The sequence below is a fragment of the Ipomoea nil genome, unplaced genomic scaffold, assembly GCF_001879475.1.
Source record: "Ipomoea nil cultivar Tokyo-kokei standard unplaced genomic scaffold, Asagao_1.1 scaffold0465, whole genome shotgun sequence".
Taxonomy (NCBI): Eukaryota; Viridiplantae; Streptophyta; class Magnoliopsida; order Solanales; family Convolvulaceae; genus Ipomoea; species Ipomoea nil.
In genome coordinates this window covers 2376586-2391576 of record NW_017616893.1, presented here as the reverse complement: position 1 = coordinate 2391576, position 14991 = coordinate 2376586, and the positions used below count along the sequence as shown (strand labels likewise).

At 30.7% G+C, this 14991-nt stretch overlaps 1 long non-coding RNA gene across 1 annotated transcript; it reads left to right on the top strand.

Annotated features, from left to right (window-relative positions):
- The first annotated feature begins 10411 nt into the window (after window positions 1-10411).
- LOC109173019 lies at window positions 10412-11972 on the top strand. The gene is made up of 2 exons (XR_002052834.1): window positions 10412-10521; window positions 11491-11972. It is a non-coding gene; the product is annotated as an uncharacterized LOC109173019 (long non-coding RNA).
- Window positions 11973-14991: the final 3019 nt, after the last annotated feature.

Below are 14991 nucleotides of genomic sequence, written 5' to 3'. Positions count from 1 at the left end.
TAAAATTTTATTATCTTTGTTTTTTATACAACCTTCTTTCCTAAATTTATCCTTTTCAATTGTGCACAACCTTGTTAAAATCATATTATTTTTGGATGGCGGGGGAAACCACACACAATCCTTTTGGGTGTATGTAAACCTCACCTTGTGACCCTAGCCGACAAAGGACTAAAAGGAAGTAAACCCATAGTTGACCAGCTTAAACCAATGGGCAACGATTCGAACTTGTGATTTTGTGGATCTATTGACATATTGGCTGGGGTTACCCCCAGTTAAAATCATGTTTTTATTTTACAAATGGAATATTGAAACTAAACAAAATTATAATTAAAGAAGAAGTATTAAAAAGTACTAAAATACATATTTAAAAAAAAAATAAAGGTACTAAAATACACATGTACTAAGTAAAATCTTAAGAGTTTAATAGTTTTGTTGCTCCAAATGTTAAAACTGTAACTTTTTTGAAGAGTTAGACGCATATATTGCAACAATAAAAGTTTAGGGACTAAAATAGCTAGTAAAAAATAATTGAGCGACTAAAATTATAATTTTCTCTTTAGTTAAAGATGAAATGGCTTTGTTGGAATGCCATATGATTTTTGTTTAACAGGTCAAGATATCAAACCCTCTTGATAACACTTTTTCAATAAACTCCCCCTATATTTTAGATAATAAATTTTGATTTGTGAAATTTAATTATTTGTAATTTGGGATGAAACCCTTTTGATTACACTTTTTAAATAAATTTCTCTCTACATTCTAGAAAATAAATTTTAATTTGTGAAATTTATTTATAATTTATGATCAAACCCTTTTGATTACACTTTTGTAATAAAGTTCCCCCTACATTCTAGAAAATAAATTTTGATTTGTGAAATTTATTTTATAATTTTGATTGTGCAATTTTGAAATTTATTTATAGTTGAGTAACTTAATACTTATATGTATAGAATAAATACTATTTTGTAAAGAATCATGAGTGTTTAAAAAAAAAACTTAATATTTATATTTATAACCCTGTGTTATCCTGTATGCTTTTATAATGAGTTATGAATTGTAAAAATTATTTAACTTAGAAAAAATTGTATTTTTTATCCTTAAGTTATACGATAATTGTAGAATTCATCTCTAATTGTTAATCATGATCACTTTTCGTTCCTAAGCTATCATTGGCTTTGCATTACTAACAAAATATTAAGGACGAAATTAGCAATGTTAGTATAATTTATGGATGAAAAGTTAATAAAAGGTCGAAAAGTACAACGCCAATGATAGCTTAGGGGCAAAATGTGATCAGGCGCGACTAACATTTATGGACGAATTGAATAATTTTACAAAATAATTTAATTTTTAATTTTATGAATCATATAATCAATATAATCTAGAAATTTCTATTATGTGTCAACATTTTAGAAAAACTTGAAATTAATCTAGTTAAAAGAAAAAATCTATACTATATATAAAAACAAAATCCTGAACTTTAACTTCTCGTCCAATTTCTAAAAAATCTCGCTTTCTAATAAAATATATTGTTTTCTACTTTCCTATTCGTACTATAATTCTAAGTTAAAATTTCTATTCTAATATTATAAAATAGTGTAATACAATTCATAATAGAATATATTGTTTTCTACTTTCCTATTCGTACTATAGTTCAACATTAAAATTCATATTCGGAATACAATAGGATAATATATTCTATCTGGCACTACAAATAATCCATGCGTAAATATATTCTATCTGGCACTACAAATACTTCATGCGTAACTCTTTGAACGCACAAAAAAATCTCGCACTACAAATACAAGAAACAAAAAATCCAACAATATTGTAGTTTTGGCGATTTGAAATTTTATAATCTGTGCATTCCATCAATATTGTTTTTTTACTAATGGAGTCTGTTTTAGTCTCTGCTTCCGACCTATCTCCCATGACGAGAAAAAGTTGTATAAGGCTCCGGCTCATGCATTGTTATTTGTCAAAGGAATATCCGTGTTCCACAGTCAACCAACAGACATTGGAGTGCTTACTCCATGACTCCCATGTGAATGTTATTAATTATAGTTCTATGATTTGTAGTAAACGTTGATAGTTTTGATTTTATTTTACTAATCTTTTGTTTCTCTAATTTTCAATTCTATTTTGGCGTGTTTGGTAAATAGTTGTTAGCTGATTGGGTATAACAACGAGTTTGACGTCTATTTTCTTTCTGTTTTATGCATTGAGTTACTTCTCATCAATTCCAAGTGATTGTAATATTGTTGCTCTCCTGCAGGCATATGCATCATAGTATATATACTGGCAAAAGAAAAAAAAAACATAGAAAAATTACGTAGACACAAACTAAATTCAAATTAGAAAGAATTTATTTAGCTGAGAATATAATTATGAAATAGGTGGAATGTTATGAATTAGAAAAGAGAATTTACGAATTTTCACTATTTCTTTTTTTACTTAGGGAAAATGGATTTTTTTTTTCTATAGTAGGTTAAAAATGGAAACAAAATAAAAATTGTTTCAATCTTCATTTAAGGAGTCTTTAATGGCTTCAGTTATAAGTTTTTTTTTTTAAAAAGTATAATACAAGGGCATTTTGGAAAAGTGTTATTCTTTTTCCAAAACGCTAAATTGAAATGCTGCAAAATGTAGCATTTTAGTTTTCAGCGGTTTGGATCAAATCATTGCTCCAAACTGCTGAAGAACCAAATGACTTTTTTGGCATTTTGTCTCCGGTCAAAATGTTAAAATGGTGTATCTGTTAAATTTTTGACAGATTTGCCATTTACTAAACAAACCAATCATTATATTTGCGTATAACTGTAAACTTTTAACAAAATTAAGTCTGACTCCTATATTTACACCAAATTATATGTGGTTTCAACTTCAATCGATATTGTTGGACATGAAATTTCTCCTAGAAACAGAATGAATGCAATCAAGTTTAGAGTTGGAAGATGATGATTTGTTTGATGAGGTTACTTATTTGTCACTAACATTGTTTTCCTTTCATGACTTTCTGGATGGACAGATGCCTGAAAGTCTTATTGAAACATTGGAGCCTAACAAGCAATAAAATGCAAATGATAGTGGATCTGTTAAGTGCTGTGAAGGTTGAAAAGCTGGATTGAAATAATTAATAACATAATTTCGTGTTGAAATCGTAGACATTTATATGTTTGGGCATTAAAGATTTTTTCTATGATTCATGATTTATGGCTTTTTTGGTATTTTGTCTCCGGTCAAAATGTTTAGTAAAATTAGTTTTTTACTATTATCGGTTAAATGTAAAAAGACATACAAGGACATTCATAATAATAATAATAATAATAATAATAATAATTGCTGTGAAAGGTTATAAAGGAGAAGAGAAAAGAATTTTAATTGAGAAGGATAAATGATTTTATTTCTTTAAAATAATAAGGACAAAGATGGAAAAAAGTTAAGAAGCTAGTAGCTTATTTTGAATCGCTACCTTATTTTAAGCTAGGAGCTTATTTTGAGAACATTACTAAACAGAGCTTATAATTTATTAGTAGTTTAAAATAAGCTATAAGCTCCTAAATAAGTTCTGTCAAAGAGAGCCCTTTATGTAATTTAAATGTTAGGTTGTTAAGGTATGAGTACAAATAAATAAATAAATAAATAATGAAAAAAAAAAAAAAAAAAAAACTACGGAGTACAATGATCCATCAATTCTCTCACTTCCTCTTTCTCCGTGTATGCATTGATTGCATTCATTATTGCTTGCCCTAGCTTTGGTCGGTCCTTTTTTTTTTTTGAAACCATCTTTGGTCGGTCCATAATCTGTGTGAATGTGTTAACTGTGTTCATTTTGTGTTTCCACCAATTTTTGACAAAAACTTACAACTGTGAACTGTTTGGTAGAATGTAATTCATTACAACCTAATTCTTTATGAAACACAATTATATTGTTTGATTGGAGAGAATTGTAATTATATTCTACAAAATTGTAATACCTTTCTTTTGTGAAATTGAAATTCATATGATTCCCCTCATAAATTTCAATTTGGCAGTGAATGGAAAGGAAAAAAAAATTACATTATTATTATTATTATTATTATTATTATTATTATTATTATTATTATTATTATTATTAAAAGGGCATTTTAATCTTTATATTACTTATTTCTTTTTAATTAGTAAGTGTTTGCTACACTGTAATTACAATCAAATTACATTATTTGGTTATAATGAATTGCAATTCACCCCCCCCCCCCAACCAATTGTAAGGCAAACCACTAATATATATATATAATTCAATTCCCGTATAGTTGTGTGGTTAAATCTGAGTCATTGATCTTGCTTAAATCAGTGTCTATGATTAACAAAATTACAAAAAAAAAAAAAAATACAGTGGCAATTTGATAATTTTTACACCTATGTCAAATTTAAGGTGCGTAGTTTTCATTCTTAAGGTGAATTTTTTTATGCTATGTGATTAAAGTGTGTCAGTTGTTGAAAACTTAAGTGCGTCGATCTAAAGCTTTAGGTGCGTGGTTTTCCTTCTTAAAGTGCATGGTTTGTGTGCTCAAGGTGAGTCAGTTGTTGAAACTTAAGATGAAATTGGCCTAAAGCTTTAGGTGCATGGTTTTCCTTTTTAAGGTGCGTTGTTTTGTTTTTTAAGGTGCGTGATTTGTAATCTTAAAATGAGTCAATTGTTGAAACTTAAGGTGCGCCATTTTAAAATATTAGATGTGTGGTTAATGTTCTTAAGGTGCGTCGTGGTTTGTGGTTTATTTATTATATTCGTTTTAGTATAATAAATATAATGTTTATTTTCTAAAAGTTCATTTAATTTTTAGTGTACTTTGTGTAAGATACTACCTAAAAATAAATATTTAATACATTAAAAATAAAATTTCAATACACTAAAAATAAATATTTATCAGTGGTCTACAATATAGCAATAGTTATTGTGTATATCACGGTCCAAAAACGACGTCATTTCGCTTAATTTTATTTTTTTGCGCGCTCAGCTGCAACATACACTTTTATAACTTATAATGTATATTATTCTAAAACATAATGTACATTATTCTAAAGCATAATGTACATTATTTTAAAACATAATATGCATTATATTATTCCAGATGTTTCATTATTCTAACACGTAATGTGCATTATTCTAAAACATAATGTACATTATTTTTTACTTATAAGAGTTTTTTTTTTCCACTTTTGGTCCTATGACTTTAGTGCTTACGTCAATTTAGGTTCACAACTTTCATTTCTGACACAAGTAGTGCTTGACTTTGATTTTTTTTTTTTTTTCCACATTTAGGGTGTGTTTGGTTGATGAGTTTTGTCCATAGGAATGAGTATGAAAGTGATTGTTATTGTTTGGTTAATAGGTTTTTAGAATACTACTATGAGTTTCGAATACCCGATCAATTGAAAAACTCATACCTAAATAAAATAGGGGTTTCATTCACTTGTTCATTCTCAAGCACTACTATTAGTAACCATTCTCATTCCATCCTACTATCCAATGTTTTTTTTTTTTTTTTTTTATAAATAAGTACTTTAAAGTATATCAAGGCAAGATTATATTGAAATTGTTCATGCATAGATAATTGAATGTTGAATTTGCGTATTAAAATAGGTAATTCTAAGTTTACAAATGTAAGATAATATAGTCAAGATTGATTATAATTGTCAATAAAATAATTGTATAGGTATGGTTGAAACCAAATACAGATATAAGGGAGAGCAAATAAAAATTAGGGGCATAAAATATTAAATACATACTAATATTGAAGAGCTAACTGCTGATTGCCAAACAAGGACATTGCAAGGTAATTTTCCACTTCAATTTGTTGTGTGATTTGAATATTCTTTTTGTTAATAAATCTCCAAGTAGTTAATATGATTGACTTAATTATATGTTTTTTAATTTTTTTAAATATTATTATTATTATTATTATTATTATTATTATTATTATTATTATTATTATTATTATTATTATTATTATTATGTATATCCTTAGGTCATTTTACATGTTAATCTAAATAGCTAATTTTTTTTCAAATATCTTTTTACCAATCGTTGATATAATTCGCAGGTCAAATCCGCTAACACTAACCGCTAACTGCTGACTGTCAAACAAGGACATTGCGAGATAGTTCACACTTCAATTTGTTGTGTGATTTGAATACTTTCTTTGTCAACAAATCCCTCGAGTAGTTAATATGATTGACTTTATTAATTATATTTTTTAATTTTTTCATGGTATTAATAAAATACTTGGTAAATAAATATATAGCCTTATTTTGTATTATAATTTTGATATTTAATTAAAAAAATAGTGCACAAAAAAAGATAATAGACAATGTAGTGAATATAATCAATTGATGAATTTGAATGTAAAGAATTTGTACATTGGAGAAAAATAAAGACAATATAACTAATAAAATTATTTCTCTTAATTAATTTATTGATAATGAATAATTTTTTTTATTAAAGACATTGTAGGAACAATGTAGCGAATATTATCAATTGATGAATTTGAATGTAAAGAATTTGTATATTGGAGAAAAATAAAGACAATATAACTAATAAAGTTATTTCTGTTAATTAATTTATTGATAGTGAATAATTTTTTTTAATAAAGACATTGTAAGGACAATGTAGCGAATATTATCAATTGATGAATTTGAATGTAAAGAATTTTTATATTAGAAAAAAATAAAGACAATATAACTAATGAAATTATTTCTCTTATTATATTTACTTTATTGCTAATGAATAATTTTTTTTTTTTTGAATAAAGACATTGTAGACACATAATTCTAAATTAAAGAAATGCATATGTATTATTTTTTTTTTTGTTGTAGCTACTAAATTATTATAATTTAATAAAAGTAAAATAGAGTACTAATTATGTCAACTTTGATTAGGATGAGGTTCATACCTAAGACATTTCTTATTGAAATCAACGAGTAAGTTAACGGTGAACTAACAGAAATTAACAAAAAAAAGATAATATTTAACTAATTTAAGGGAAAAGTTAACGGATAATCATATTCAGGATAAATTAGTAAATCTTAAAGAAAAATCAAAATCTGATCAATCTAAGCCATTCATTTGATTAAAAAATGTGACCGCCATTTTTTCTACCTATTATAGACCTAACTCTCTTGAGCTCTTATTAGTATAATAGATAGTAGATATAGTAGATTTAAGAGGGGTAAATAAGTCACCATCATCTTGTCTCCAAGAACAGCTTCACCGACAGGCCACAGATCAGATCGCCATTTCATCATCGTCTCTCTACGCCTCGAGCGTGGAGAACATTTCCAGGCTACTGGAGGGGTGGATGAGAGCTTCATCCTCGTCTTCTTCGTTCAAGGGATTGACGGCGGCAACCTCCCACAGCGGCGGCCAGGAGGAGGAGGAGGAAGACCAGAACCGCCCGGAGGCGGCGGCAGGCGTCGAATTAGCGGGGAGCAACGGCAACAATGGGGCGGCCCCGAAGGAGGAGTATTTGGATTCTATTCTGACGTTTGGGAGCTTAGCTTGATGAATGGAATATAATGGAAAGTGAGAGCTGGATGCAGTGGGAATAATAAGCAGAAGGTGCAGGAAAGTAATGATAATGATAACCCTCCGCCATTAACGTTTCTTGAGAAATGGCTATTGGATGAAAGTGCAGCGCAGGTTGAAGAAGAAGGAGGAGAGGATCAAGGTGCAGTCATGGAGCTTCCAACAATCTTTTCATGACAATAAAATATGCACCCTGCATGGGTAGCTCAATTGGTTATAGAGGTGAAATTTTGGAAGAATAAGTGAGGGGGTTCCTTGTGTGCAGTGAGCAAAGGTCTAGCCTGATTTACATCCTCTCAAATGCTCTGTCGGATCGAACTGTAGGGTACCCTTAAGGTTGGGGTTCAACCTTTTGGAAGAATGACAATAAAATATGCATTGACCAATAACCCCCAACGCTAATATTATGCTTATTCTTCCTTGAATTCGTCCCGTCGTTGCTGATTGAGAATAATATTTTATAGAGGTTTTGTTCATGTGTGCTTACGGTAAGAGAGAAGACACTGGGAGAAGAAGATAATTAGATAGTTTTAACTTTTTTTGTTTATTATTTAAATAATGGTGAAAAACTTATTTATCCCTTTTAAATCTAAATATAAAAAGGTAATTTATTGATTCCGACTAAAAGTAATCGCTTAGATGGCCGGAAGGACTAAAAGTGAAAAAAAAAAAAAAATCAAAGTCAAGTACTACTTATGTCAGGAATGAAAGTTGTGAACCTAAATTGACAGAGTCACTAAAATCATAGGAACAAAAGTGAAAAAAACTCTTACTTATAATATTCACGACTATGTTGTGAACCGTGGTCCTCACAATAATTTGCCTACAAAATAGTTTGCCCTTAATTACCTTCGAAGCCACAGCAGTTTCAATTGCCTCGTCAACGGGAGGTTCGTGACCATTTTTGTGATACATCCATCTCATAGATTATGCTCATAAAATGGTCTTATTTAATTTTTTTTGGGATAAAATAATTATGAAAATACTTATTTTATTGAGTCGCAGCAATGGATGATGATTTCATTAAAATGGAATTCAGAATAAAAAATACATAATTTTAAAGGCCTTGTCACGCGAGTTGTGTGAGAAAGTGGTGGTGGTTTGCTGGGCTATTTGCGAGAACCGAAACAATAATTGAAAATTGGAAGGCTATTCAGTATGATGATTCTGGCCAGGGACGGCATACCAATGTAAGAATTTAAAATTATAATAATTGATTGCAAAATAATAATAATAATAATAATAATAATAATAATAGTAATAATAATAATTACTGAAAAGAAATACACTTTTTTTTAAAGATACTTTCTAAATTTAAAAATTACACCAAATTCCTATAAATGTTCATTTTTATTTTACTTCAATTCATTTCATGTTGATTTCGTATTATACCTAAAAGGTTTTCATTAATTTATTTATTTTTAGTGTAACGAAATTTTCAAATCAAAGAAAATAAAAGGACATTTTTGTTCTATTTTTAGAATAATAGGGACCAAGAGTTATTGGGTTAAACCTTAGAGGCTATAGTGTAATTATCGGGATCCACAAAAGAAATTTTGACCAATGAGATTATTTTACTGCTCCCATTTTTCCATAAATAATTTATTAAACATGTATTTTAGTGTAAATTAAAAAGAAAAGTATTACTGTAATCCAATCAGACCGAGTCTACTCTCTATAATTAGAATTAGTAATCCATCGTTTTCAAAAAAAAGAAAAACGAAAAAAAAAAAGAATTAGTAATCCATCTGTGTTCTAGGTATTTAGACATCAGTAGAGAAGGATGTTTATAAACAACATGTATACTTAGTATTATTTTTTTTGAAAACCATACCTAGCATTATTTGATAGTCCTTAAAGATACGTTATGGTAGTGACAGATGAATATAGATTGCATACTAATACTAAAATGCATATATAGAAATGTCCAATTGTACTAAGTATTAGGTGTATGAGGGAATAATTATAATATGCAGTGAATCAGATTGGTAAAAAGATCAAATAAAATCTTAAACTTTACCCAATCCACAACTTACTCTTGTGGAGCTGATGTGGGATTGTACCATTGCCTACCTCTTGAGAAGCCGACATTTGCGACAACTTACTCTAGACGAGTCGCACCCCGGACTATTCTCGGCACCAAGTAGCCCTTTTACCTTTTGGATGGCTTCACTCCGGATCTAATCAAGCACCAGGTAGCCCTTTTCTAGGTCGCCCCTTCCGCTAGGCTGACATCGTATGAGTGGACGGTTTCACTCTGGATAGCTTTCACTCTGGACTCTTTTCGATTCCCTTTGAACCTTATCAAGCACCGAGTAACGACCCTCTTCCATGTAGTTCTTTCCCACTACACTCCGGCCTCTCAATAAAAGCACCAAATACGACACTCAAGTCAAGACCCTAACTCTACCACAAAAACTAACTCATGAGTGAAAGTTTAGTCCACTTACATATCACTCCACGATCTCTTGTAAAGTCGAAGTGGGATCTATCACAACCTTTACTTCCAAGTTCCACCAACCCAAGGTTGAAATCTTCCGTACGGTCACATACTCATGATTATTTTTGTCATGATAAAAAGGCATAAACCTAAATTTTGTTAATTTTAGTCAACGCTATAGAGGAAACGTGCAGTGAAAGATGCACTGTGATTTTCATTTGCGTTCATAGTGACGAAGGATGAGTTAGTTATCAACCTTATCTTACCCTCGAAATGTTTGACTAAAATTGTTTGAACAGTTCAGAATTTGTAAACCAATGGGCGGACAACAAGAGTGCTACACATTGCGTCATATCCTGCTATATATACAACTTCATTTCTTGGAAAATCTATCATACACAAACTCTAGCTCCTCCTAAATTGAAATACTACATCAGAAATATGGCTACATCTCAGCTTACCAAAACCAATATTATTGTGCCCCTTCTTTTCTGCTTCCTTCTCATGGCAGCCTTTGGTGGGTACTCTCAAACTCCGATCCTTTCACTTTACTCATTTTTCATATTTTCTAATATATATTAGTTCAATTGGTTCTTAATTCACATTTAATTTATAATGTAGGTTTATTAGTATACAAAAAATTGTATTTTGAATTAATTGAATATCTTGGTTATACACAACTCGTTGTTTTTGTTATTTATATTTTTCTTAAAGATAAAACTTTTAGTTTTCGTTGCTGCTGCGACTTATCCGTAGTATGTATAAGCTCAGCAATATGATATGCCATTCTTAATTGAAATGGGACTCGAACCTATAACTTTTCATTTGGAAGGATCACAACAATGCCATCAAATCACAAGTTTGAATCTATGACCTTCCATTTGTACGTGCCTGAAAAGGGTTCTTGTACTACATGGTCCCTTCTTGGTCGACTTTAATTTGTTGCACGTACTTCTTGTAGTGTAGTTTTAAAACTATCTAATTTTAAACTTTTTATTTGTTTCCATTTTACCCTTATTAGTCCTGACGATATTGGTTTTTCCATACGATAAGGATTTTGAACTCCCGACCTTTTTAAGGGATGAGAGTATATAACTACTCATGCCCATTAAGTTGGTTGAATAATATCACATTACCTGCATGGGCAGCTCAGTTGGTCATAGGGGTGAAGTTTGGAAAGAATGACCAGGGATTGAGTCTCACCAGCGGCCGGCAGTGTGAGAACAACCTCTCAAAGTGAGGGGCCTCCTTGTACACAGTAAACAAAGGTCTAACTAACCTCTGTGTTCATCTGAGTTACCATGATTTACATCCTTCCTGATGCTCTGTGGGGCGCCCTTGGAGTTGGGAAGAATAATATCACCTTTAATTTTTAAAAACTCCTGACAAAGACATGCAATTACTATACCATACAGAATGATCTATCGAGATGGAAGATAACTAAGGTAATAATAAGTTTGTTGACTGTTGAATATATATAATGTAGAGATGGAAAGCGCAGAAGCAACATGTTGGGTTGCCTCAAAAACTTGGAACGGGAACTGCAACGGTAATTCTTGCAAAAATTGGTGTGACTCCCAAATCAATGGTCGTTACTACTGGAAGTGTGAGAAATCCTGCGGCAAAAGCTATTATTCTTGTGGTTGCTACAAGGATTGCTGATATGATTATGCATGGGAATATATTATGATCAAATCGAAGGAACCAATGTTGATACTGCATGGGTTGATTATGAAACCAAAATATTATCATACAAATAAAATCTATATATATAATATATGGATCGGACAACCTAGCTTGTTGTACGTCCTTCTTGTTGTGTTTTGTTTTCAATAGTGTATGTTGTTGTACTGTGTACTATCAATAAGACGTATTTGCATCTTTTATTATGTGTAATAAAAGATACATGTATAGATATAATGGTTGTTGTAACGTGTACTATCAAATAAGACGCATTTGCATCTTTTATTGTGTAATAAAAGATATAAGATATCTTACAATGCAAAATAAAAGATATCTAATCTAAAAACATAATACCCTGTTTGGTAAAAAATTGGTCTATAGGCCAATTTTGACTTATTTGACCACTATTAATTGTTTGATTTAGTTAAAATATCAATATAAATGTTTGATTAATTAGCTTTTTGCAACTCTAAAAGGCTAAAATTCAAAAAGTTACTCCAAACAACTTTTTCAATTAGCTTTTTGAGAAAAGAAATTATACCAAACAGCTATCAGCTAACATCTAATTTACCAAACACTTTTCTACAATCAGCTAATGTTATCGACTATTTATACCCTCTAATTAACACAATCAGCTAACAGCCATTTTACCAAACAGGGCCAATAAGTCTCAATCAAAGTTATATCCCTCATTTATGTTCATGTTTTTAATACTAATCATTTTGTACATTGTGCTTTTAGAGTTGTACTATATAATATTTAGGACAAAAATACCCCTATCGTTATAATTTTCGTTATCTTTTCCATTATTGTTACCATGCACATGCATTCACCACATATTTTCTTATATTCTTTAATGATAATAATATTTGTAGACATTATATATTGGATTTTTTTTTTGAGAAGATATATTGGATTATTATATTAAATAAATAAATTTGATTTTATATTGATTTTAATTAGTAGGGATTTGTTAGTTATTTTAAAAAATATAAATATTGGACATATATTTTTGCGCATCGCACATAAAAAGGACTAGTAATATAAGATATGTTTCAATGCACAATTCAGTTGGTCAACTAATTCAAAATATACTACTCTATGATTTACCTCATTTACTAGTCTTTAGGACAAATATATATATATATATATATATATATATATATATATATATATATATATATATATATATAGGGAAGGGTTCAGGTGCGGGTTTAGCTTCTTGTGCGGTTAACTCAAAAAGACGCACCTTAAGCATACAAATAAAGCACCTTAAGAACACAAACCACGCACCTAAAGTTTTAAAATGGTGCACCTCAAGTACACAAACTACGCACCTTAACCATACAAATAAAGCACCTTAAAAACACAAACTACGCACCTAAAGTTTTAAAATGGCGCACCTTAAGTTTCAACAAATGACGCACCTTAAGAAGTAAACAACGCACCTTAAGAAGGAAAATCATGCACCTAAAGCTTTAGGCCGACGCACCTTAAGTTCAACAACTGACTCACCTAAAGCTTTAGGCCGGCGATGCATCATTCAAATTTCTGCCCTATCAACTTTCGATGGTAGGATAGTGGCCTACCATGGGCGCGGCGGTCGCTGCAAAACTTTGGGAGCGAGCCCGGGCGAAGCAGCCGTCGGTGCAGATCTTGGTGGTAGTAGCAAATATTCAAATGAGAACTTTGAAGGCGAAGAGGGGTTAATGATCAAATGAGGATAATTTCTCACATGAGGATTGTGGATTAATCTTGAACGTTGGTTAAAGTTAATGTGTGGTTTTGATTTGGTGTTTTTTAGCTATGAACTCTCACGTGATTGGGATTGGAAGTTATTTTTGTCTTTTGATTTATTTTCCATGCATGATTATTATTATTTTGAGATCATTTGCTTCTTTTTAGGATTAGTAGTTAAGGTATGCTTTGATTTTAACCATAACTCCACAATGGTTTTTTCTTTTTTTTTTTTCAATTATTCTTTGCGTCACTTTTTGTTTGTCCACGTCCATGAAATATTTCTTTCCGCCAACTTTTGTGTATTTTTGTATTACGGTATGTAGGATGGTGTCATCAGGTACATATCCTTTATCATCTTTCTTATTCATTGTTGTTTTTCTGCAAGTGTTTAAATCAAACGAATAAGTGGGATTTTTGTTCTTAGTTTTTAAATAAGCGGTTACAATTGCTCGCGGGGGGGGGGGGGGGTGGTCAAGGTTTAACAGTAGGTGGGGTGGATTGGGTTTGTTTTTATTTTTTTTTATTTTACTTATTTATTTATTTATTTTTACTTTCCTATAGGTTCGTTGGGGTGCTGGCTGTCGCGAGCTTTTTTTTTGTTTGTTTTTTTTTTTTTTGCTTTTTGTTTTGTTTTGTTTTGTTTTGTTTTGTTTTTTTTTTTTTTTTTTTTTTTTTTTTTTTTTTTTTTTGTTGTGCATCGGTGAAGTCTGTGTTTGTGCAGTGTATTTGTGACAGTCTTGCTTAATCCATGAGGGCTGACATTTTTTTTTTCTCATTTTTTCGACAGTTTGTGTTGTTGTTCGTAGATGTCTGTGATACTAGTGGTATATATAGGTTAGTTGTGTGTGTGTATCCACCTTCTAACGAGGTACCATTGGTAGTGTGTTGTCTTTTTTGGATGTGCGTTTGTGTGCATCGTTGATGTTTGTGTTTGTGCTCTAGCTTTGTGCAAGTTGTGCTTAATCCACTCGCATGCATTTACTTTTTTTTTTTTTTCAAGAGTTTGTGTTGTTGGCCATAGAGGTGTGTCACATTGGTGGTATATATAGCTTAGTTGTGTGAGCATTTCACCTTCATTTGATGCGTATGGGTACAAGTTATGGTAGTGTGTACACTGACATTTTTGTTTACTGTGTATTTCTACGGTGTAGGAAAACAGGACACATGATCTAATAGTGGGTGGGAATTTATTTATTTTTATTTTTTTTTTTGTGCAGTAGGTAACTTATGAAAATTGTACTGCAATTCTTTGGCACATCTGTACCGGAAGAGGTCTGCATTCGCCCTCTTGCTTTGTCCAAGAATAAAGGAAGTGGCAAACGTATCAAAAATTCAAGGGGGTTGGCTGTGGAGAAGGCATCATGTGGTGGTCATAACTATCACACTTGTGGTGAGGTCGGACATCATGATAATCGTAATTGTTTGTTACATCAAGTCACTTCCAAGCCCGTCGATTAAGTAGTTTCTTTTTATTTTTAATTTCTAATATGTTTCTTACCACCATCTAGTCAATGTTCTTGACTTTGTGTTTTCGTTATTTATTGGAATTTGTTTTTTTGGTTTA